The 22,435-nt window shown below is 40.3% G+C and overlaps 1 long non-coding RNA gene across 1 annotated transcript in view; it reads left to right on the plus strand.

The window, feature by feature from the left end:
• The window catches only part of LOC120374823, a 28,595-nt gene extending 14,414 nt beyond the window's left edge, over positions 1-14,181 (plus strand). Inside the window, exon 3 of the long non-coding RNA XR_005586261.1 lies at positions 14,081-14,181. This is a non-coding gene — a long non-coding RNA (uncharacterized LOC120374823). The remainder of the gene's footprint in view (positions 1-14,080) is intronic.
• Positions 14,182-22,435: the final 8,254 nt, after the last annotated feature.

Genomic DNA, 22,435 nt, shown 5'->3' on the forward strand with positions numbered 1-22,435 from the left:
TTTAAGTAACCGTACATTTACTTCCTCTATTTATGTCATACTTTGAGCTTTTGTTGAATATCTAATTAATCAAGGGACTTAACAATTACAAAAGCCAAATTACCAGTACATTTTCTTGCTTACATCTCTAAAGTTTAGGAAGAGAAAATGGAAAGGAAGAAAAAGATTAAGAATCACAAACTTGCTGGAAACTTGATAACTGCAACCAATAATCCCTTGTCTTGAGGAAACAGTGAGCTCTCTTTTCAAATCCATTGATGCCTGTTCAGGCTATAGCTAAAAACAAGGGCATAATTATACTACTATTGAGTTTTTACTTTATTTATTATGGTGAATTTCTCTTGCAAAAAGCTTGAGATAACATCTTCTGTTCTGTCCTTTTCTCTGTTTTAATACACCCACATAATCTCAAGAGACAGAAGGCCAATCACTCTTCAGACTAATTTGTAGAGTGTAGTTGGGATTTGGAAAGGTGTTTTTTTTCTAACATATGAGTGGTTTTTCAAAATGGAATTCAAGCATTGGCTGAAATTTCCTAGGATGATTCCCCTACAGATTTTTTCTTATTAAGACTTTTGAAAAATTGAAGGTATAGCCTCCTTGGGGAAAAAAAATCCTTCCTGTTATAATGGACCCATTGCATTCTGCGACAGGATACTGGAAGTTTAGTCATGTATGCATTCAGGGTAGACAAGTTCAATAAAGTCGATTACTAATTTCAAAGTTTTAGTGCTTTAATTCTGGTTTTGTTCACTAAACTGGCATGCTCAGTTACTTATGGGGCATTCCTTGGGATTCGTGGCATGTAACAAATTCATGAACTGTAAACAAATCACTGTTACCAAATAACACACACACACATAGGGGGATCTGGGACTAGAACCTGGTCTTTCAAATACAGGCCACTTGAACTGAAAAAGAGCTTTTTAAAACTGTCCTGTGATTGAGCAGTTCTAATCCTCTCCAATAGAGAGCAGTGATATATATATATATATATATATATAGATATATATATATATATATATATGGCTAGCCATTTTTCATTATAATACTTTAGGGCCTCATTTTTCATGTACATGTCCTCATGGAGGAATTCCTTTGAAAACTGAGTATCACAATGAGTGTTCCCACCTCTAAAATTGCCACTGAGACACTATTGCTGCTACTAGTGTGGAAGATCACTGACTGCAAAGTGATCAAAAATCAAAACTTTGTGCCAGGATAGGCATAAGAGGAAGATTTAAGAGAACAGAATAGACCAGTATGCTCTGACTGCTTTGTGCTGCTCTGGCACCATAAAGCAGCCATAAACCCAGCTTAACCAGCTAGTTACCGGTATGTCATGTTTATGACATCTTACTTTATATTACTTTGCAAAGGAAACTGGAGTATATTGGTGAATCTGATACTGTATCAAGAATGACAACTAGATTCTTGAGACAGAAAGAGCAAGGAGAAGAAAATGGGTCTGGTCCATGGCTGTCGAAGGGAGGAAGAGGGACAGACTCAGGGTATGGCTACACTTGCAGCTGTACAGTGCTTTGGGTTAAACCAGCCTTCGTACAGCTGAGTAGGGAAAGCGATGCAGTCTGCCCACACTGACAGCTACCAGCGTACTATCGTGGCCACATTTGCAGCATCTGCAGTGGCATTGGGAGCGGTGCATTATGGGCAGCTATCCCAGCATTCAAGTGGCTGCAACGTGCTTTTCAAAAGGGGGGCGTTGGGTTGGGGTGGGGTGTGACAGAGAGCGTGGGGGAGAAACAGAGTGGATTTTGGAGCCGACACTGTCAGCAGCTGCCTTGCAAGTTCCGACCCCCTCCCCCACCCCTCTCTCACTCACTGAAAGCAAACAGCTTTTTTTTCCTCACAGACAGATAAGCAGCCACGCCGAAATGGACCCCCCCTTCCTCCCTCCCACCCACTGAGCTGCTTCTCTTCTCAAGCTCCCTCCCGCTCCCTCTTTTCAAGCAAACACTAGCTGTGGGCATTCCAAAGGGAGCCCCCCACCTGCCTCTGCTCATTCACAGCAAACACGAGCTGTGTTTGGTTTTTTTGATAAGCAGCTCCAGGAGCCCTGAGTTCACAACAAAACAAAGAGAGGCATCACAACAAAACAAAGACAGTAATCTTTACTTAAAAGGATTATGGGAAGCTTCCGGAGGTCAGTTACAGCGTACTAAGATTATTCCCTGTTTACACTGGCACCCCAGCACTGCAGCAGCAGTGCTATACTCCTTTGTTCCTCTCGTGGAGGTGTAGTACAAGCTGCGCTGTAGCCAGGGAGATACAGCGCTGTATGTGCCTTGCCAGTGTGGATGGGGAGTGAGTTACAGCGCTATAAAGCCACGAACAGCGCGCTGTAACTCTCAAGTGTAGCCAAGGCCTCAGAATCAGCTGTTTGTAAAGAAATGATTGCCATCTCTAGGTGAGTACACAAAGCAAGATGGGTAGGGGGAAAGTCATTTAATCAGTTTTTCATTTTTTATCCAAAAACATATGAATGATTTGGATTCGATTGTGTTTTATTTTTCTGCACCAGTTCATCCATCCCTGGCTGTGGCATTATTCCAGGTAGAATTCTACCACTGCCAGCCATTTAATAATGTTTTTGCTGCAGAATCACATGCTGTACCCGCATCACACCAGATCTACTAAGTAGGGGATTCGGCACTTCCAGGAGTGACTCTAAAAATATTAAGCAGATCCCACAGATCACTAGTATCTAGGACACCCTCTCCAGACAGCTGCAACCATACACTAAGACCAGGTCAGAAAACATACCACATCACTTTCACACAATCTTTCATATTCCCAGAACAAGAAATGCTAAAAGCACTGAAAGGGATCCTTGTCACCACTTTGTTACAGAGATTGTCAACACCTCTTTGAGGTGAGAAACCTACATTCATCCCAAGACATTCCATAGTCCATTCTATTCTCAAGAAACTGTCTCTTGATGCAGATGACCTCAGAAATTACTAACTGGAGACCAATCTCTCATTTCTGACCAACATACTTGAAATGCTAGTTAAGAATTGCCTCCAAAGTCACCTATCCACTGCTAATATCCTTGATTATTCCCAATGGGTTCTCAGATTAGGCTATACAATAAAGTTAGAACAAATATGCTAGTGGATGATCATCTCTTGCCAAAAACAGAGGGAGAATGGTTTTGTGGTTCAGGCACTGGAACTCAGAAGACATAAGTTCAATTCCTGCCTATGTCACAGAATTCCTGTGTGGCCTGAGGCAATTCACTTAACTTCACTGTACTTCATTTCTGCTTCTGTAAAATGGGGCTAATAGATATCCTGACCTTGCAATCCAGTAATGTTTGTGATGTGCTCAGGTATGAAGGTGTTGGTGCCATATAGGGAGATGGTACAACTTTCCCTGATTCCTCAGAAAATAATAACAAATAGGAGTGCAGGGTGATGATGAGAATGGCTGAAAATAGAGAGACTTCTATATGAAGAGACATTGAAAGGATTAGGACTATCCATTTAGAGGGAAAATGAATAGGAGGGCATGTGATAGAGGTATACAAAATGGTGTAAAGAAAGTAAATTGGGTGCTGTTCATCCCTTTTCATAATACAACAAGGAGAGGCACAATGAAAGGAAATAGTGTTACACAATGTGCAATTAATCAGTAGAACTCTGCAATATTTCTGGTCAGGAACTAGATAATTAGCAATCTTTGTATTTTATATGGAAAATGAGAACATCCTTAGACATTGTAAAATATAGGGACATACATACTTTGTGCTCCATGCTTTAGGGCATACAAACCACTAATTGATGATGATAGGGAGAAAAACAGTTTATTCTATAATTGACAAATATAGGGTTTCCTGAAACTTTCTCTAAAATGTCTGGTATGGGTCACTGACAGACAGGAGACTGGGCTAGATGGACCTTTTTTTTTAGACCAGTAAAGTAATTGTTCCTGAAGCTGGGATATTCTACTTATCTGCCAGCATAATGTCATAGCACTAAACCAACTACTGTACTCAGAAATAACAATAAAAAACTGACACACATACACAAGCCAGAAGACTGTTCACAAATTGGCATAGATGACCCCATTTTTGTCAAGAGCCCTAGTGGAAAAAGTGTTAAAGTATACTTCACAGAGACATCCTTGGCAGAAGAATTGAACACAATGAAAAATTCAATGAATTTTAATGAGAGCCTGAACTGGATGACAGAATCATAAGAAGTGTATTTTGTACCAAAACAATGGTCAAAAAAGAACATTGAAAAAACACCCATAGCGCATATCCACTATGTTACTGAAGTCAGTGAAACATAACAAAAATAATAGAAAAGGGCAAAATATCTATATGCAATTGACTAATATCTGTGCGATTCTCTAAGGGGCTTTATTCATTAATATTTGACTTGTGATATGAATACATATTCATTTTCTCCTTGCAGTTGGATGGATGCATTAGCCAAATGATATTCTTTGTAACAAAGCCATTAGAAATATATGGCCCCAAAGTGCCTTTGGACTGGATCCAGGGGTACCCATATTTCAGCAAACATTTTAAAGATGATAAAAACAGAAAAGCAAATTCCTTTCTTGAGCATAGCAGGTCTCCAGATGCATAATCCAGCAATGTGTAACAGAACGGAATAGGTGGATATCTGTAGTGTGCAATAGTTCAGATATTCATACAGTTTAAGGCCAGAAGGGACCATACGATGAATTCTGAGTACACCACTTCGGTATATTCTGGCATCTATGATATTTCTTCTGTCGTTGACCTAAAAACTGCTGCCTCAGCATCAACTGCTGGTGGTACCATATCACACTGTCACATGATGTGCTAATGGGGATCTTCATATGACAGTTTGCGGACTATCAATTAAGGTCACTAACTATTTGTTCTATGCATGGAAAAGAAAGTGAGACTTGAAATCTAATGCCCTGTCAGCACTTTCCCTGAGATGTTGCAACACATGAGAGAATGAATGGATAGACTTTTTTTTCCACTTTTTAGCTACAGTTATTATTTTTAAAGTAAGATAGGTGGGGGGAAAAGAATCTGTATATCTGATTATCCCCCCCCCAGTGGTTAGGTCCCCCATCTAATGGTTAGAGTCCATGGCAAGGTTTAAATTTAAAGGCTTGTTCTTGGCACTCTTAGGCCTTTAAGAGGTTTTTCTTTATGAATGTGTAATGCCGACAGACCTCGGTCATTGGCGGGCGGGATTGAACCTGGAACCTCAGAAGATTAGTGCATGAGTCTCTGCTGCATGAACTAAAAGCCACCTTGCTGTTAGCTAAGGCTGTAGAGCAAACTCATTAATCTCTCTCTCTAAGTGGTCTCAGTGCCACTAGATGGGACAGAGCACCACACCCAGAAGGTGTGTGGGTTACAAATGCTCCTAATGGCTTCAGCTTCTTTTGTAGCTGGAGAACATATAGAACTACCCTGGTACCCCTGGAATCCTGCTCCACCCAGGTTTCTCAAACTAGGCCTAGGATCCCTACAGGTGGTCTCTTGTATGTGCGAGTGACCTGGGGAACTTTGCACATGATAGATGAGAGGGATGGTAACAAGCAGTTCCAGTGGCTAGGCTCCTCAGCCACAAACTTTTTCAACATTCCCTTAGGGTCCCATCTTTCTGTGGATGGTAAAGAGAGATTCTCAGACACTTGATTTTCAGTAGTTCACCAAGCTCTCTATCAGGCATGACGTGAAGTTCATTCTCTGATCAAAAAATATGAGGAGTATTTGTGGCACCTTAGAGACTAACAAATGTATTTGAGCACAAGCTTTCATGGGCTAAAACGCACTTCATCGGATACATGCAGTGGAAAATACAGTAGGAAGATATATATACACAGAGAACATGAAAAAATGGGTGTTGCCATACCAGCTATAATGAAAATAATTGATTAAGGTGAGTTATTATCAGCAGGAGGGAAAAATAAACTTTTGTAGTGATAATCAGGATGGCCCATTTCCAACAATTGACAAGAAGGTGTGCGGAATAATACGGGGAAAAATTAGCATGGAGAAATAGTTTTTACTTTGTGTAATGACCCATCCACTCCCAATCTTTATTCAAGCCTAATTTAATGGTGTCCAGTTTGCAAATTAATTCCAATTCTGCAGTATTTCAACTCTGAGGTCTATAATTGAGTGACCAGGGAGGTTGAAGTGTTCTCCGACTGGTTTTTGAATGTTATAATTATAATGTTATAATTCCTGACGTCTGATGTCAAAGTCGCAATACTCTAACAAAAAAACGTCAAAAACAGACTCCAGCGAGAAACTGCAGAACTGTTCCTCACACCTTCTTGTCAACTGTTGGAAATGGACCATCCTGATTATCACTACAAAAGTTTATTTTTCCCTCCTGCTGATAATAACTCACCTTAATCGATTGCTCTCGTTATAGCTGGTATGGCAACACCCATTTTTCATGTTCTCTGTGTTTGTATATATATCTTCTGACTGTATTTTCCACTACATGAATCCAGTGAAGTGTGTTTTAGCCCATGAAAGCTTGTGCTCAAATACATTTGTTAGTCTCTAAGGTGCCACACGTCCTCCTCGTTCTTGCCCTGTGTGGGGAGGGGTGCTCGGGCAAGCAGCTCTGGCCAGCCCCACACACGGAGGGGAAGTTTTCCCTTTGGGAAATATGGTCACCCTACTTTTAACCCCCTCCTCCAACTGGAGCACACCCATCAGGCCTGCCAGGGCAGGGCTTCTTGAGCCCAGAGCTGTTCTTTTACCCCTCTTTTCATAGCATGGGGGTTTACCCACCCCATCACACTGATGTTGAAGGAAACCACAGCTGTAACATTGCCTAATACAAAACTAGCAAAGTTCAGCACTGCTTCATCTCTACCAAAAGATTCCCTCCAGTGCTCTCTCAATCACCTGTCCCTACATATGTATTACACAAGTGCTGGAAGGTACAATGTTATTGTGATTAAAGCATAAGCAAGCATGTGTAGGGCTGAATGTTCTTGCCAGCTTTTTCCCAGGCTTACTGTGTGACCTTGGGCAAGTTTCTGAATCTTTCTGAATCTCAGTTTCCACATCTGTAAAATGGGGATACTAAGACTTCTCTGCCTCACTATGTGGCTGTTCATGTTAATCTACTTTGAAGGGGTGCTCAGATACTACAGTGATGAGTACCACTGGCAAAAAGTGATGCATCCCACTGATGCACAACTCTCTCTGCATATCTTATTTCTAATTTTGTAACTAATCTCTGAACTTCTATGTGAATAATTTGCACTCAAGCTATAGAGAAAGCTTGTTAATACATATTAACTATAGCCTGGAATGTTAATACATATTAGCTAGACAAGGCACGATGTCATTTAGCTGGTGAAATGATGCCAGCCTACTCCTGTTTCCTAAGTAGCCAACTGGTGAAAGAGTTGTGATTTTCCCCCACCCAAAAGTTGCCACAAGTGGCTGATATGGGTGAGGTTGGGCATGGGCTGGACCACAGCATTTAAGGCATGCTGGGCACAATAATACACTATATAAATGTAACAAGTCATTTCCATCATCTTTAGCCATTTCCCAAGGGGAAAAAAATAAAATAAATACAATTAATATGAAAATATGAGATGGAATACGTAGATGAGGCATCATGATGCCAAATTAAAAGAAGTGTTACTGAAAAAGATAGTAACTAAATCTCTTGCAAAAGACAAAATGTTCAGAATTATTTCAAAAGACAAAACCAAACCAAGTCCAACCCTGACACATAAGTAGCTTGGACCACAAAATAACACAAGGGATTGAAATATGTAGTATATCACTGGAACAAAGCACCAATTCAGTGATTCAATAAGCCAACAAAAGGTAGGTATCAACAAGGGCTTAGCTAACTCCCATCCAAGAGAAAGATGCTTTAGCCAGAGGTCTTAGAGTAATGAGAGATTCCACAAAAGCAATCACTGGAAGAAAACAAATATTTGAGCCTGAGGTAAAAGGGGCTTTGCATACATGTGTGACAAGAAATCCAATGAATAAACAAATTACGTATGAACACTATGGAGGCTCTCTAGTATAAAGAAGAAATTTGCAGCAATTTGCAATAGCAAGAACATTTACAGAACTGTAGTGATTCAGGAGCAAATCAATGCCCAGACTGGGTAGTGGGCTTGGCATTGGGTAGAGTGTCTTCATGGGGGACAAGGAGAAGTAATCTCCTCCTTAGGCTGCAGAACTGCTGCATCTAGTTTACCTCATCCCTGTGGCTAAGAGAGGCCAACCCACTTCAGCCTGGAGGATCTATACAGCAGTGATTTATCTCGGCCACTCTCTCCCCTCCTGCCCACTCAGCTGGGCTTCCTGACATATCAAATGTCCACTCAGAAGCAGCCTCCCAACCTATTGTCAAGGGAACCTCTGCAGACATAGAGGGTTTGTCTACACTGCAATGTGTAAAGATCTGTGGAGTAGGTCCTGAGTCTGCAGAGCCTGGGTGGGCTGACCGTACCACCAGGAGCGCACATAGAGCCACAGCCAAGGGACACTGTGGAGGGCAAGCACCACAGGAGGTACCACCCCAGATAGCCATAGTGGCAGTACCCTGTGGCCTTCTGATTGGCCAAGCACCCTATTTAATCACAGCGGTTGCCTCAGGATGTTGTCTGGGCAACCACACAGACTTTTGCTTGCTGTTACTCCACATTTCACCTTGTCTCCTGATCTCAGCCTGACTCTGAACCTGATTCCCGCCTCCTGATTCTGGCATGGTATTATCTCTGATCTCCAATTTCTGATGCAGGCCAGACTCTTGCTTACCGAAACTGGCTCTTGCAATTCCTCTGACATCTGCTCAGTGACTACTGTCCCTGAGGTGCAGACCCCAGCCCAGCTGTGATCACTAGGCCAGACTGCCTATGCCCTGGTCCCTTACACAATGTAAGCCCAGGATTTAAACTCAGGATCAGGCCTAACTCCCTTACATCTACACATAGGGCCTTGAGTGCCCATGGAAAAAAATAGTGGATGCTCAGCACCCACTGGCAACAGCCAGAAGCACCCCCAATCAACTGTCCGGCAGCACTGCTGATCAGCTGTTCTGCAGTGGAGGAGATCAGCTGTTAGGTGGGACCACCTATCAGCTGTTTATCAGCTGTGGGAGGCGCTTCAGGGAGGGCAGATAGCAAGGAGCTGCAGGTGGAGCAGAGGTGGGAAGAGGAGGAGCAAGGGTGGAGCCTTGAGGAAAGGGGCAGCATGGGGGCAGGGCCTCCAGGTGGAGAAATAAATGTCAGCACCTATCCTATCTACACACAAATCATGTTAATCCAGGGCTCAGTCCCAGGATCCCAAAGGGGTATATAGTCCAAACCTGAGTCAAGTCCTATTACTTTACACCTTTGCAGGGTAGGTGCAGCCCCACTGGATTCATGCTTAGGGAGTCTGCCAAAAGGATTACATGATCCTATGGCTTGACTTTCTTTGTCCTCTGGTCAGTCAAATTGGGTGGACAGTCAAGTTTTCCCACACTGCTCCATGAACAAAGGGTTAGAGTGGGAGGGCACTAGGAAGTCTGGGATGTGGGTGGTTGGACTCTGGCCTGCATAATTCAGTGTAGATGCTGGGATCCCATGTTGGGACCCAGAGTTCAACAATTCCTAAACTGGGATTACCAATGAGTGTAGATGCTCAAGCCTAGTTTTACAAACCCAGGGACTGCTAACTTGAGCTCTACTAACCCTGATCTTATTGCAGTGTAGACATACCTAGAGATTGTGACAAAAAGGAATAAGTGGGTTGAATGAGAGAGAGAGCCAGATGAACTGCTGGTGCAGGGAACTTCCCTACATGCCATCTGTTGTGAGTGAGGTATGTGTCATGCAAGAGTCTATGCTGGATATTTAAACACTAGGTTGGGGCAGTGTCTGAAGAGTGGCTCTACAAATGATCTGCAGCTCTCCTAGGACTGTCTGGCTGTCTGTGCAAGGGATTTGGGCCATGCAGAATGGTTAGTGTGCAACTAAAAGACAGGGGCGGCTCTAGCTTTTTTGCCACCCCAAGCACGGCAGTCAGGCAGCCTTTGGCGGCGTGCCTGCGGGAGGTCCCCGGTCCCGCGGATTCAGTGCCTTGCCTGCAGAAGGTCCGCTGGTCCAGCGGCTTCGACGTACCCACCGCCAAATTGGCTCTGAATCTGCGGGACCAGCAGACCTCCCACAGGCAAGTTGCCGAAGGCTGCCTGACTGCCGCGCTTGCAGGGACCAGCAGGGTGCCCCCCGCAACTTGCTGCCTCAGGCACGTGCTTGGAACACTGGTGCCTGGAACCGCCGCTGCTAAAAGAACAACCAAACATGCCTAGACACTAAAGGGCTAGCAACTAGAAATTTGAGGTTTATGACTTACTCATGTTCTTTACTGTTTATATTGTTTTACATGATTTTTGTTTGTAAGAAATCATTTTCTTCTTTAGTGTAACCCTGGTTTGGATATTGTTCCTACTCCTGCATGTGCCAAACACCCATGAACCTCATTCAACCCACACTCCATCTCCCCTAAAATAATGAAAAGTGAAGTACAAACTAAGAAATCCAGACAAAGTAGAGTCACATATAGACCACATTAAAAAAAACAAAAACAAAAACAAATTCAATGTTGATAAATGCAAGGTAATGCACATTGGAAAACATAATCCCAACTATACATATAAAATGATGCTCTAAATTAGCTGTTACCACTCAAGAAAGAGATCTTGGAGTCATTGTGGATAGTTCCGATAGTAATGACAGTCAAAAAAGCTAACAGAATGTTGGGAATCATTAGGAAGAGGATAGAAAATAAGACAGAAAATATCATATTGCCTCTATATAAATATATGGTACACCCACATCTTGGATACTGCGTGCAGGTCTGGTCACCCCCTCAAAGATATATTTGAATTGGAAAAGGGCAACAAAAATTATTAGGAAAATGGAACATTTTCTATATAAGGAGAGCTTAATAAGTCTGGGACTTTTCAGCTTGGAAAAGAGGGGATATGATAGACGTCTATAAAATCATAACAGGTATGGAGAAAGTAAATGAGAAAGTGTTATTTACTCCTTTCTATAACACAAGAACTAGGGATCACCAGATGAAATTAATAGACAGTAGGTTTCAAACAAACAAAAGGAAGTATATCTTCACACAACACACAGTCAACCTGTGGAACTCCTTGCCAGAAGATGTTGTGAAAGCCAAGACTATAACAGGATTAAAAAAAGAACTAGATACATTCATGGAGGATAGGTGCATCAATGGCTATTAGCCAGAATGGGCAGGGATGGTGTCCCTAGCCTCTGTTTGCCAGAACCTGGGAATGGCTGATAGGGGATGGATCACTTAATTATCTGCTCTGTTCATTCTCTCTGAAACACCTGGCATTGGCCACTGTAAAAAGACAGAATACTGGACTAGATGGACCTTTGCTCTGACCCAGTATGGCCATTCTCATGTTTTTATGATTAGAGGATCTCATATGTCCAGCAACTTAGAAACTGCCAAAAACTTCAGTCTGACATATATTTTCAGTAAATTTGCAATTGATATGGCACATATTTTTCCCTGAATATATCATAAGAAAAAAAGCTGAAAGCTCTTCATATCACAATAACCCACAGGGTACACACACCAGACTCCTCCAGTTAAGATAAGAGCTAAAATGCATTATGACAGAGGTCTTGCAATTAGAAGTGAAGTAAAGGAAAAACTGAATTTTGAGGATGAAAATATTAAAGAGCTGGTCCTGAGAAGTGACAACAATAGCAAAAGTGAATACTCAATACCTCTCCAGATCAAGCCCTATATGCTGTAGAATATGTTCCAAATGACTATTATGACAGTCAAAACTGTATTGTTCTGTAGTTTGGTATAATGTAGAAGCTGTTTGCTTTGTGGGGGATTATGATAGTGGGAGGTGTTATGAATTGATTTTCATAATTAGTCTTACTTTTCTTGAGACTTCAAAGCTCCTACTTGTAGCATTTACAAAGGGTTTGTTGTTGTTCATCCCCCCCACCCCCGAATCAGATTAGTGTACCACTTTTAACTGATTTACTCTTAAAAGCAAATTAGTGATTCCTTTCCTCATTGCACATTATTAATGTGAACAAAGTATAAAGTGGTTAAAGGAGCTGAAATGCAACTGCGTTCTGCATATTTTATGATGGTTTAATTATGCTATATTGATTCCACTGCGTTATAGCCTGGCTTGTTTCTCTAATAAATTAAATTGTTCTTTGAAACAGAGATGGGCTTGGATTGAAACATTATACTCAATCTAATATTTGAAATGTATCCCTTCAATATCATATGTAACCCTTAAAAGGTTTCCAGCTCTTTGAAGGTTATAACCTATGACCCCTCAATGGCAAGTAGCAAGGGGGTTACAGGAATATCCTAATATTGGTATGTACATTCTGGTACATCAAACAATATCACAAGGTCTTAAATGAAAGTCAAGGTCATGCTGGTCATTAGTATTGCTGTGAACAGTATGAACAGATACTATGTAAGGAGTTATGTATATATGCTGAAAATAGCTTCCTAAAGCCCCTATCAAGGCAAAACTGATCAACTGTCTTTCTGCCAGCCAAAAGATGTGAATTCACCTATCTCTCGGTCACATGTAAATTAAGCATTTTAAGCCAAGACAGGGGAAGCCCCATTTACATAAGAAGTCAACAGGAGGATGTGAAATCAACAGGGAAGAAGCAGGATTCAGGAAAACAAGCAATGGGGGGTTACTATTTCTGAAGACAGACATTGGACTTTGGGAAAATAAGTAAATGGCCAGGAGACCTCTCTTTATCCTGCACCTAGGAAGTAAATACACAGCCTGTTTACATTAGTGAAAATGGGATCTCAACTAACCTTGGTTGAGACGCTGCAAAAGGACATTTGGGTGAGATAAACTTAAAAAACAAACAACAAACAACAAAACAAGAACAAAAAAGTAATAAGCAAACCACCCACAACACAAAAAATATACATTTACTTGACCTCACTAGGGCATTGACTTATTATGATGGCTTCCAGTCACCAGCCCTTCCTCAAACCAAAGTTACCTCAATGTTTTCCCTACATGGTAGAAAACAGCCCTCCACCTAGAATTCTTTTCTCCTTGCTGTAGCTTGTTTCTCATCACTCCCTCATTGGAAGAGAGGTTTTCAAAGATCATTGGCAGCCCTTAGTTGGACTCAGGTGTCTTAGATGACCTCATAGGAAAAAAGGGCCTTTGCCATCCTTGGACTCATATACCCACCTTCCACCACTCTCTTATAACTTCAGGTCTGACTTCGTCACATAGAGAATTGTGGACAGAAAGAACGAAAGAAAGAAAGAAAAAAAGAAAGAAAGAAAGATCCAAAGATCCAAAGATCCAACCCACCTGGAAGCCTATCAGTATTATGTCTGTTGATTATTGGTAGTTGTCTGTTTTATGTGGCAATTTCTATGAATGCTGAAGATTTAAGAATAGGCATAGAGGAAGAGTATTTTAAAGGAGAGTATTTAGATGAATGATTTTGCATGAGTGGGATTATTTCGTTAGTCAAAAGGCATAACAGAAAGTGAACATTTTCAAAGAAAAAAAACTCACAAAAAGCCAAAATCATGTTCAAAGAAATGGAGGTGAAGAAAAATACATGTTAAGAACTTATGTGCCATGCATTTTTTCCATGGTACATGTTGATTTGGATGTCAGCAATAAAAGAAGAAGAGGTTGTTGATTAAATTGAATAATTAGCATAAATACTATGTGGTACTAGGTAAAAAATGGTAAGGGTTATATTAATGATTTTCAGATGTGACTAGGGATTTGGGGGACCTCAGTTTTGGGGTATCCAGCTTGAGATACCTTGAAGGAGCTTGATTTTCAGAGTGTGGGTACTCTAGGACTCTCAAGGTGGGTACCCAAAAGTTGAGTCATCCAAAATTCTTAGTCATTTTTGAAAATCTTGGTCTGTAGATTTATTGGAACCCATAATACTTATTGACACTCTGTGCTGTATGGTGGGTTTTAAATTAGAACCATCTACCTTCAAAAAATGGATATACTGCCTTTTTATACCTTAGGGACAGCATTCTGTGCCAATCAGCAGCACAGTCATCCCAAGATGTGTTTGGAGAGGAAATGTATTGCCCCAGTCCTGATTCAGTATAGTCAAACTTCTCAGGTTTGGAACTTTTGATCTTCTGCTTACATGGATCCTTTTTTAAATAGACTGTATACTGTAAACAAACAAAGACTTGTGAATGATTGTGTTTATATCTCTATATATTTTAATGCTCATTTTTAAAATATTGTTGGGCTCATTGATCACATATCCTGCCTATCTGATGAGGATGATAAATTCATGTATTACTGTTCTGACCTACAGAGGTGAGGCCAATGACCCGAAAGAGAACCCTATTTCCTTTCAACTTAAATGTTATAGCGGGATTGTAGCTCTGGGTCAGGGACAGTAAGGTAGACTCATAGGTCTAGTTCATCCACAGCTATTGGAATTGGAATAGGAATTGATTCAGGGAAGTCCTATTAACTTTGTTATGCAGGAGGTCATACTAGATGACCACAATGGTCCTTTTTGGCCCTAAAATATGTGAATCCAGGGTTATGCAAACATGAGAGTTTGATGTATTTTGTCATCCTCGAAATAGCCACTTGACTGACATTATGGAATTGGTCATACATCATGTTTGGCGTTGGAGCTATTTCAGAAGTACTGCTTGGGCACATTTAAGAATGATTACATCCATGCTGGTGCTGAGTACTGCTTCAGAGGGAGGGAATTCAACTGGAGGCACCATGCAGAAGTAACAATTGCTGGTATGATCTGTTGGCTCTCTCCACATCATTGGCACTGCAAAAGGCATAGATTTCCTTTTCCTGTTCAACCACTGGCGAAGATTTGTTGCACAAGTGTTGCAGCATATGTGTGGGGCCCACCTCTTGTCCTGATCTCCAATTTTGCAGCCAAAATAAAGGTGATAGGCTTTCTTAACCATAGTGGTTATACTGCGCTTTTGTGATGCAAAAGTCACTTCACCACAAACATAGCAGAAGTTATCTGCACTGTTCACACAAGTACGAGGCATCTCTGCTCACTTTGGCTAAACAGAAATGTGTCCCTTTGCAAAATCAAACATTGACAAATAAGAGAGCACGACACTGTATGATTTCTAGAGCTGATATAGGGCAATTTGTTCAGCAGAGTGATGTAAGCTTCGTTATGATTGCATCATCCATGACTTCTAGGAATAACATGATGCAATTCATATCATGTATGACGCAATACCAGCTTCAGATTGCATCATTCATTGTTTTGCCTAAAAAGCAAGTACTGTCCAAACCCAGTCATAGATTTATTCATAGATCCAGTCAAAGATGTATTTTAGTCATTTCTGGTTTAAACTGAGATCCCTTCCCTTTATAACTCACTTATCCTCCGCCATTCCCAAGTCAAGGGTCGTATATACTGACCCAATAGCATATCTTGAAAACTAGAGCCAATCAACAATTTAAAGCATCATTTTCGTTCTCAGTGACCCAGAATTAGTAAAGTTTGACTACATTTATTTCAGAAGCATTTTGGCTGTAGAGCAGTGTTATTAGAGCAATGGATCTCCTTAAAACAGAAGTTTATTGGATTTACATAACTGCTGTGCACCTGAATCGCTACAAGAAAATCTAAATCTAAATATCAAACAAAAACAAGAAGTTTAACCTATTTGGCAGTTTAAGCTGCAGATAAGGAAACAAACTTTATACAAATATTTAAGGATCAATTTTTCTCATGTAAAACAACAGTGAGATTAAAAGCGGTTGATTATTATTCATATTTTTCTCCTTGTTTACTGTAGGGATTGGTAACAGATCATTAAAACAGTTACAGAAAAAAAGCACTGAGAAATATTTTCATGCATTTTAATTTTACACCTGTATCCTTGTATGCTTGTTGTATTGCTTCCAAACAAAGACCCGAAAGCATGCAGATGAGTTATATAATATAAAGCAATAATGGTGCCTCAAATGAAGAGTGTCTAGATTTAAGTGTGCTGATAGCAAGGGTTAAGGGACATTACAAAGAGACTTTGTTCTCTCCATAGTTATGGTTGACTCTAACCCTCTATTAGAAGCCAGATTTTGATACCCATTCACTCCCAGTCTTCACCAAAACCAAACCAATTCACCTGAAAGGAGTGACCTTAGACCGAGACAGAACTTTTCAGGAAAGACTGGGGCAAACTGGAGAAAGTTTTTGGGAGAGACTACAGTTTTTAAAAGTGGTAATTTCCTTTATTGAATCAGTTCCACTGGCAAAGGGAATCCAGCATGCATGAGTCTCGCCACTCCTGTCCCAGACCCTGCCAAGGTTGCCCATCATCTCCCCATCCCCCCGATGATGCCACAGAAGGCAGGGATCTCTGTGGCCAGAGGGAGTCCCTTGTACTGGAAGTCTTTCAGAACAGCAGTAGTAGGTCAAAGGGTCATCAGGGCACAGAAGCCATGAGGTATCTATGTGACTGCCCTTGCATCTATACTAGGATCCATGTGGTCATTCTGAGGCCTGTCCTATAATGAGATCAAACTCTGCCCCTTGGTGGAACAACCCTGGTGAAACTCCAGGGTGGGGAGTCTCATAATTATTTTCTCCCCTAAGGTTTATCCTGCTCTGCTTCTTTGTGTGATGGGGTGATCCAGCCCTTTATTTGGCTCTCTATAACTGCAAACTGGTATGATTCTGGTGAGAACTAGAATTCAGATTTCTGAGGCCCGGGGTTGGGATTTGCTGAAGAAATTTTTAGCTGTTCAAGCAATTTCCCCATACATAACAGCTCCAAATGTGAAGTCCACATGGCCCCGTCAGAGTCAGCCACAACTGATAAAGTTATTCACTTATTCCCATAATACAAGAACTAGGGGTCACCAAATGAAATTAATAGGCAGCAGGTTTAAAACAAATAAAGGGAAGTTCTTCTTCACGCAGCGCACAGTCAACTTGTGGAACTCCTTACCTGAGAAGGTTGTGAAGGGTAGGACTATAACAGCGTTTAAAATAGAACTGGATAAATTCATGGTGGTGAAGTCCATAAATGGCTATTAGCCAGGATGTTTAAGAATGGTGTCCCTAGCCTCTGTTTGTCAGAGGATGGAGATGGATGGCAGGAGAGAGATCACTTGATCATTGCCTGTTAGGTTCACTCCCTCTGGGGCACATGGCATTGGCCACTATTGGTGGACAGGATACTGGGCTAGATGGACCTTTTGTCTGACCCGGTACGGCCGTTCTTATGTTCTTACTGACAGGCAGGACATGGAGAGGCATGAAAGGCAATCTGGGTGAGGAAGTGGGAGGAAGAGAGAGCTATGTGGGAAGGGGTGGGGAGCAGGCTGGGGCAAGCAGAGGACAGCAACGTGGGGAGGCTCAGTTTGGGAAGAAAGGAAGTCTGATGGAGCAATACAGACACCTCTCCTAAAATACATTTACTTAAACCCAGCCAAGGTCCATAGTTTTCTCACTGAGGTCTTGGTAGTGAGGGGTGGGCTGTCAGTTGGGGTGGGTACAGAAGGTTGTGTCTGGGCACTGTGAGGGAGGAAGCAATGTAAAAAGAACAAATACAGTAAAGCCCATCCCTGAGCAATATGCAAGCTCTGTAAGGATGTCAGTAAACATATCTTATAATGTAAGGGAATTCCCAGGCATAAAATGTGATAATCTATGTATCAATGACATAAGACAATATTGTATTTTTCTCTATAATTAGATATTTGGAAATTAAAAATGATGGTTACACTTAAAGAAAAAAAATATAAAGTCTGATAATGCATAGCTAATGTCACCCATCTAACCTTGGCTGTACCCCTCCCCATTACCCACAGAAAAAACAAACACCAGGGATAATCTTATCCTTAAACAATGCACTGCTTCATTACATTGGTGACTCTGAAAATTGTGAGGTGACCTGCCTTACTATTTTGATAGATTAAACTCTGTGTCACTGTAGTATTTAACTGAAGGTACATCTATTTGTATGTCACTACAGCCATCTAGCCTCAATGCCTTTAAATCCATGCACTAGTGTGAGAAAAATAACAGGGGGGTTTACATGTTTTTGCCATTTCAGTACAATGGTTGAGTCTAATTGCCCCAAAGTATCTGGGCATTCAGTTGTAAAAAGTATCCTCATCCTTTGACATTCATCATAGACACTTAGCTACCAGATCTGGAATCATAAATCTTTTTAGTGCCAAACCAAAAAATGGGTAGTTTATACACAAGGGTGCAAGGTAAAAGTTATCATACTTCATAGACATGTGGTACAAAACCAAAGTAATGTATTCCAGATCAACTTGTCTCTACAGGTAAACTAAGCAAATAAAGAGAATTTGGTAGATGTAAAAAGTCTGCAGCCACAGGCTGTGAACTTTTTCAAGTCCTTCTCTCAACTTTTTCCATCAAGAGTCCATCATTAGTAAGATGGGGATACTAATGCACCCTTTTCTATTTAGATTGTAAAATGTTTGGGGAGTGGTCTGTCTCTTACTATGTGATTGTACAGAGCACTGCCCAATGGGGCTCCTATCTCATCCAGAAACTACTACAATACAAATAATAAAGAATTATATAGTTATCATGTTATTATTATAATTGTATAGTTATATATAATAATAATAATGTTATTAAAATGTTTCCCTCTTACACATAAATTTCATCATGTGCATAAGAGAAAAGGTCAGAAGGGAACTAGACAGAGTTAAGGTTGGATAGGAGATCTCAATTGTCCATTTCTATAGTTTATAATGTTTGTATTTAGTGTAACTTTAACTCTGATTTTTCAAGCTCTCTAGTTTTTGTGGGAATTGGGGGAAAATATAGCATTTTTAACGGATTTTTTTCCCTTATGAACTTGATTGATATTTACAAGCTTACCTCTAGCTAAATGGAGTTCTTTGCCTGAGAGGATTCTAGAGCACATAGGGTTAAACATAACACACGCTCTGTTTCTTTGTTTTTGATTTACAAAGATGGCTTTGTGTAGAGGTGACTTGAATACCAAAATTAGGACAAGTTAAGAGAAGGTGAACTTTGTTCACCATTGTTGAAAAACTTGCAACTCCCTTGTGCTCACAAACTAAATACACAACAATGATACTGTATAAAAGGCTTTCTTCCACAACTTGGTGTTATTTCATTATTTTAGGATTTGTTTTATACCTGGAATAAAAGTAGCTGGGGATAACACTTTTGCAAAGGCAAGAAAATTCATTTTCATATTGTCAGATTCAAAAATAATTTCAAGAATCAGTTTATCATGACTGATAACTATGAACTGTGAAATTGAGTACATTCAATCATGTAAACAATGGCTGAAGTAAAAAAGAATATTAGAGACACTAGGCCAGACAGATTAAATTGATTATATGTAATTATATATAGTAATTTAAAAAATGAAGTGGTATTATAACTAGTGTCAGTCGTCTAAATCTAGAGAAAATAAATGCATGCAGAGATAATAGACTTCTAAACTTGAATGTCTGAAATACTGTTTTTCTATAAATATAGATAAGTGAGAGTCTGTGTTTCTTCCTTCTTTGAGGTGCACAGAGACAGATAGGTGCTGGTGGTGCTGTTGCTTGAAGTGGTTTCCATTATATACAGGGTTTACAGTTTGGTACAAAGGCTCTCAGCACCCTCACTATAAAAATTATTCCAGCACCCCTGCAGGTACAGACACTCAGATACTATGGTGACAGCTATGGTATAACTAACTATTTAGTTAGTGCTCAAGAAAGTAAAGTAGGTTGACTAAGCCCCATAAGTTATAGAGCAGAATTGTCTGTATGAATCAACACTATTGCCAATCCACAGCAACCAAAAATCATCAGAAAGTTCCCTCAAAATCATAACATTGCTTTAAAAAAACACAAAACAGAAATAGGTTCTTCTGCACCTTCTGGTTTCTGAGCCTGAAGATTGCCCTGGCTTCATGATTTCAAGCTTTTCTTTGAAAGCATGAGAAATAGAAATTTACTTTTCTTTTTCAGTGAAAGCTGTGATTCTCATTTGATTCTATCAGCTGAAGCTTCAGTTAAAACAAAATATTGTAAGACTGCAATAAAATCAAGCGAGTTGGCAGCTCTGGGTCAAGTCTTTGTTATCTGAGCCAGGAAGGGTGGTTGGTATGACAGGGACAGGAAGGGATGGAGCCTGGAAGTAACAGAGCCAGTCAAATATCAAGAATCTTCCCATTAGTTAATGCTACTCTGAACTTCGACCACATACCTGCAGGCCATTCCTTTCAAGAGTATTAACTTTACCTCTATGCCTTCAGCTCCCTGGGCAAGAAGGGTAAAGTGCAGGTGCTGACAATTCACCCCACACTGAAAGAATCCTCACCAACCCCATTATGACAGCTGAAAAGTCCAAACATGTTACCAGAGAGACACAAAGGGGACATAGAGGGAGCTAAATCCAGCCTTGTATGTTTACTAGTGAAAATAAAACCTTTTTTAAAATTCAGATGCTGAGGAGTACACTAATTGAATAACAAGACAAAGAGAACCTCTCAAACTGCATCCCAGAGGCAGTTTTCTTAACTCATACTATCTACACAATGTCAATGACTATGGTCAATATTATGTCTTCCCTGTGGCTCGTAATAAGAACAGTGGAAAGGTTCTGAAACTTAAAACATGCAAGAACTGAGCACTACAAGCTTCATAAAGAATAAAAGTGAGACATTCTTTATGAGACTTTTTGCTGCGAAATACAAGAAGCTTCAAATGCTATTTGGAGCCAGGCTTTTCTACTTCCTCTCAAGCGGCTCATATACACAGCACAAAGGAAGTTGAGCTCTGACTCTGGTTGTAACTTCTTTTTAGACTTATCCAAGAGTTAGCAGATAAGGGACAGCAATGACTATGTTTCAACTGTAACACAAGAAGAAATGTAAAAAGCGACAAAGAGTCCTGTGGCGCCTTATAGACTAACAGACGTATTGGAGCATAAGCTTTCATGGGCGAATATGCATGCATCCAATGAAGTGGGTATTCACCCACGAAAGCTTATGCTCCAGTACGTCTGTTAGTCTATAAGGTGCCACAGGACTCTTTGTTGATTTTTGTAGATCCAGACTAACACGGCTACCCCTCTGATACTTGACAAGAAGAAATTAGCACAATATTGAAAAATAACAGCATTTATATGAGAGAATGAGTTTGAATGATATATTGAATAATAGCATTTATATTGGAGAATAATATTGAATAGTAATATAATTTATATAAGAGAAACATTTTCATAAGCATTAATTGATGAAGCATCATAGCATACTGAGAAGCAGGTAATCATTATTATACCTATTTTGCAGATGGATAAACTGTAGACCCCTTTGGCCAAAGTCACACGATAAATCCCTGGCAAAACTGGGAATAGAACCCCCAAGTATGGATTTTCCCACTCAATATGTTGCTTTTTTCCCTCTTGAGCAAATAGAAAATAAAGTATGGCTATACCCACCATTAAGCATTCATTGTATGCACATAATCAGTGCTGTTATCAACCAGAAAAGCCTGTTAAAGTAGAAAATGAATACTGAAAGGTTCACTAATTAAACACTCTTTCCTCTTACTTGATGTTGAAAGAATGAAGTGGAAGATGATGATTCTGATATTGCAGTAGTAATTGTATCTTTCATATCATGATGCTGGGGTAATCAACATTTGGGAGTGTACATGAATAATCCAGGTGCTTGTGCTGTGTTGTGGATTGTAATTGGAAATATCATTGGATGATAAGTATTTTGTGAGTTGTCTTTTTTTCCTGTCACATATTTAATGTTGTGTCACTGACAACTGAGCTGTTATTAAGAATAGTAGGACAGGCTAATTTAGAACTAGAGGCCTGATCTCACAAGCTTCTCTGGGATACCAATCCTGATATAAATATTAAATTATAGCAACAGAAACCTGGCTAATCTACAGCCAAAAGCCATTTCCTCAACCCCCGTATCCCATTGTCATCTCTTTCCATCTATCAGCAGAACTTTATATGGCAAATAATGTAGTTTGTTGCCCTATTACAAAGCCTTGTTATTTTTGAAAGAATAGCATGATGTTTTTGTTATGAAGTGTTACTTATCATGAATAAAACATCATTTTTACCACAGCTGTCACTAAAGTCACAGATTCTGAGATTTTGTTGGGTTTTATATATATATATATAGAGAGAGAGAGCCATGACTTTTGACACTCCTGAGATTTTTGTATGTAAGTATAAGTAGGTGGATGTGATGGTAACCGTCAAAAGCAATATTACTGAGAGCCTTGAGAGCTGCTGAGATTAGATCAGGTGTCTATGGAGGCTTAAGAAAGGCAGATACCCTCATAAATGAAGGCTAGTGATTTGTCGTGCATTCAAAGTGGAG

Source organism: Mauremys reevesii, linkage group 11, assembly GCF_016161935.1.
Source record: "Mauremys reevesii isolate NIE-2019 linkage group 11, ASM1616193v1, whole genome shotgun sequence".
Classification (NCBI taxonomy): domain Eukaryota; kingdom Metazoa; phylum Chordata; order Testudines; family Geoemydidae; genus Mauremys; species Mauremys reevesii.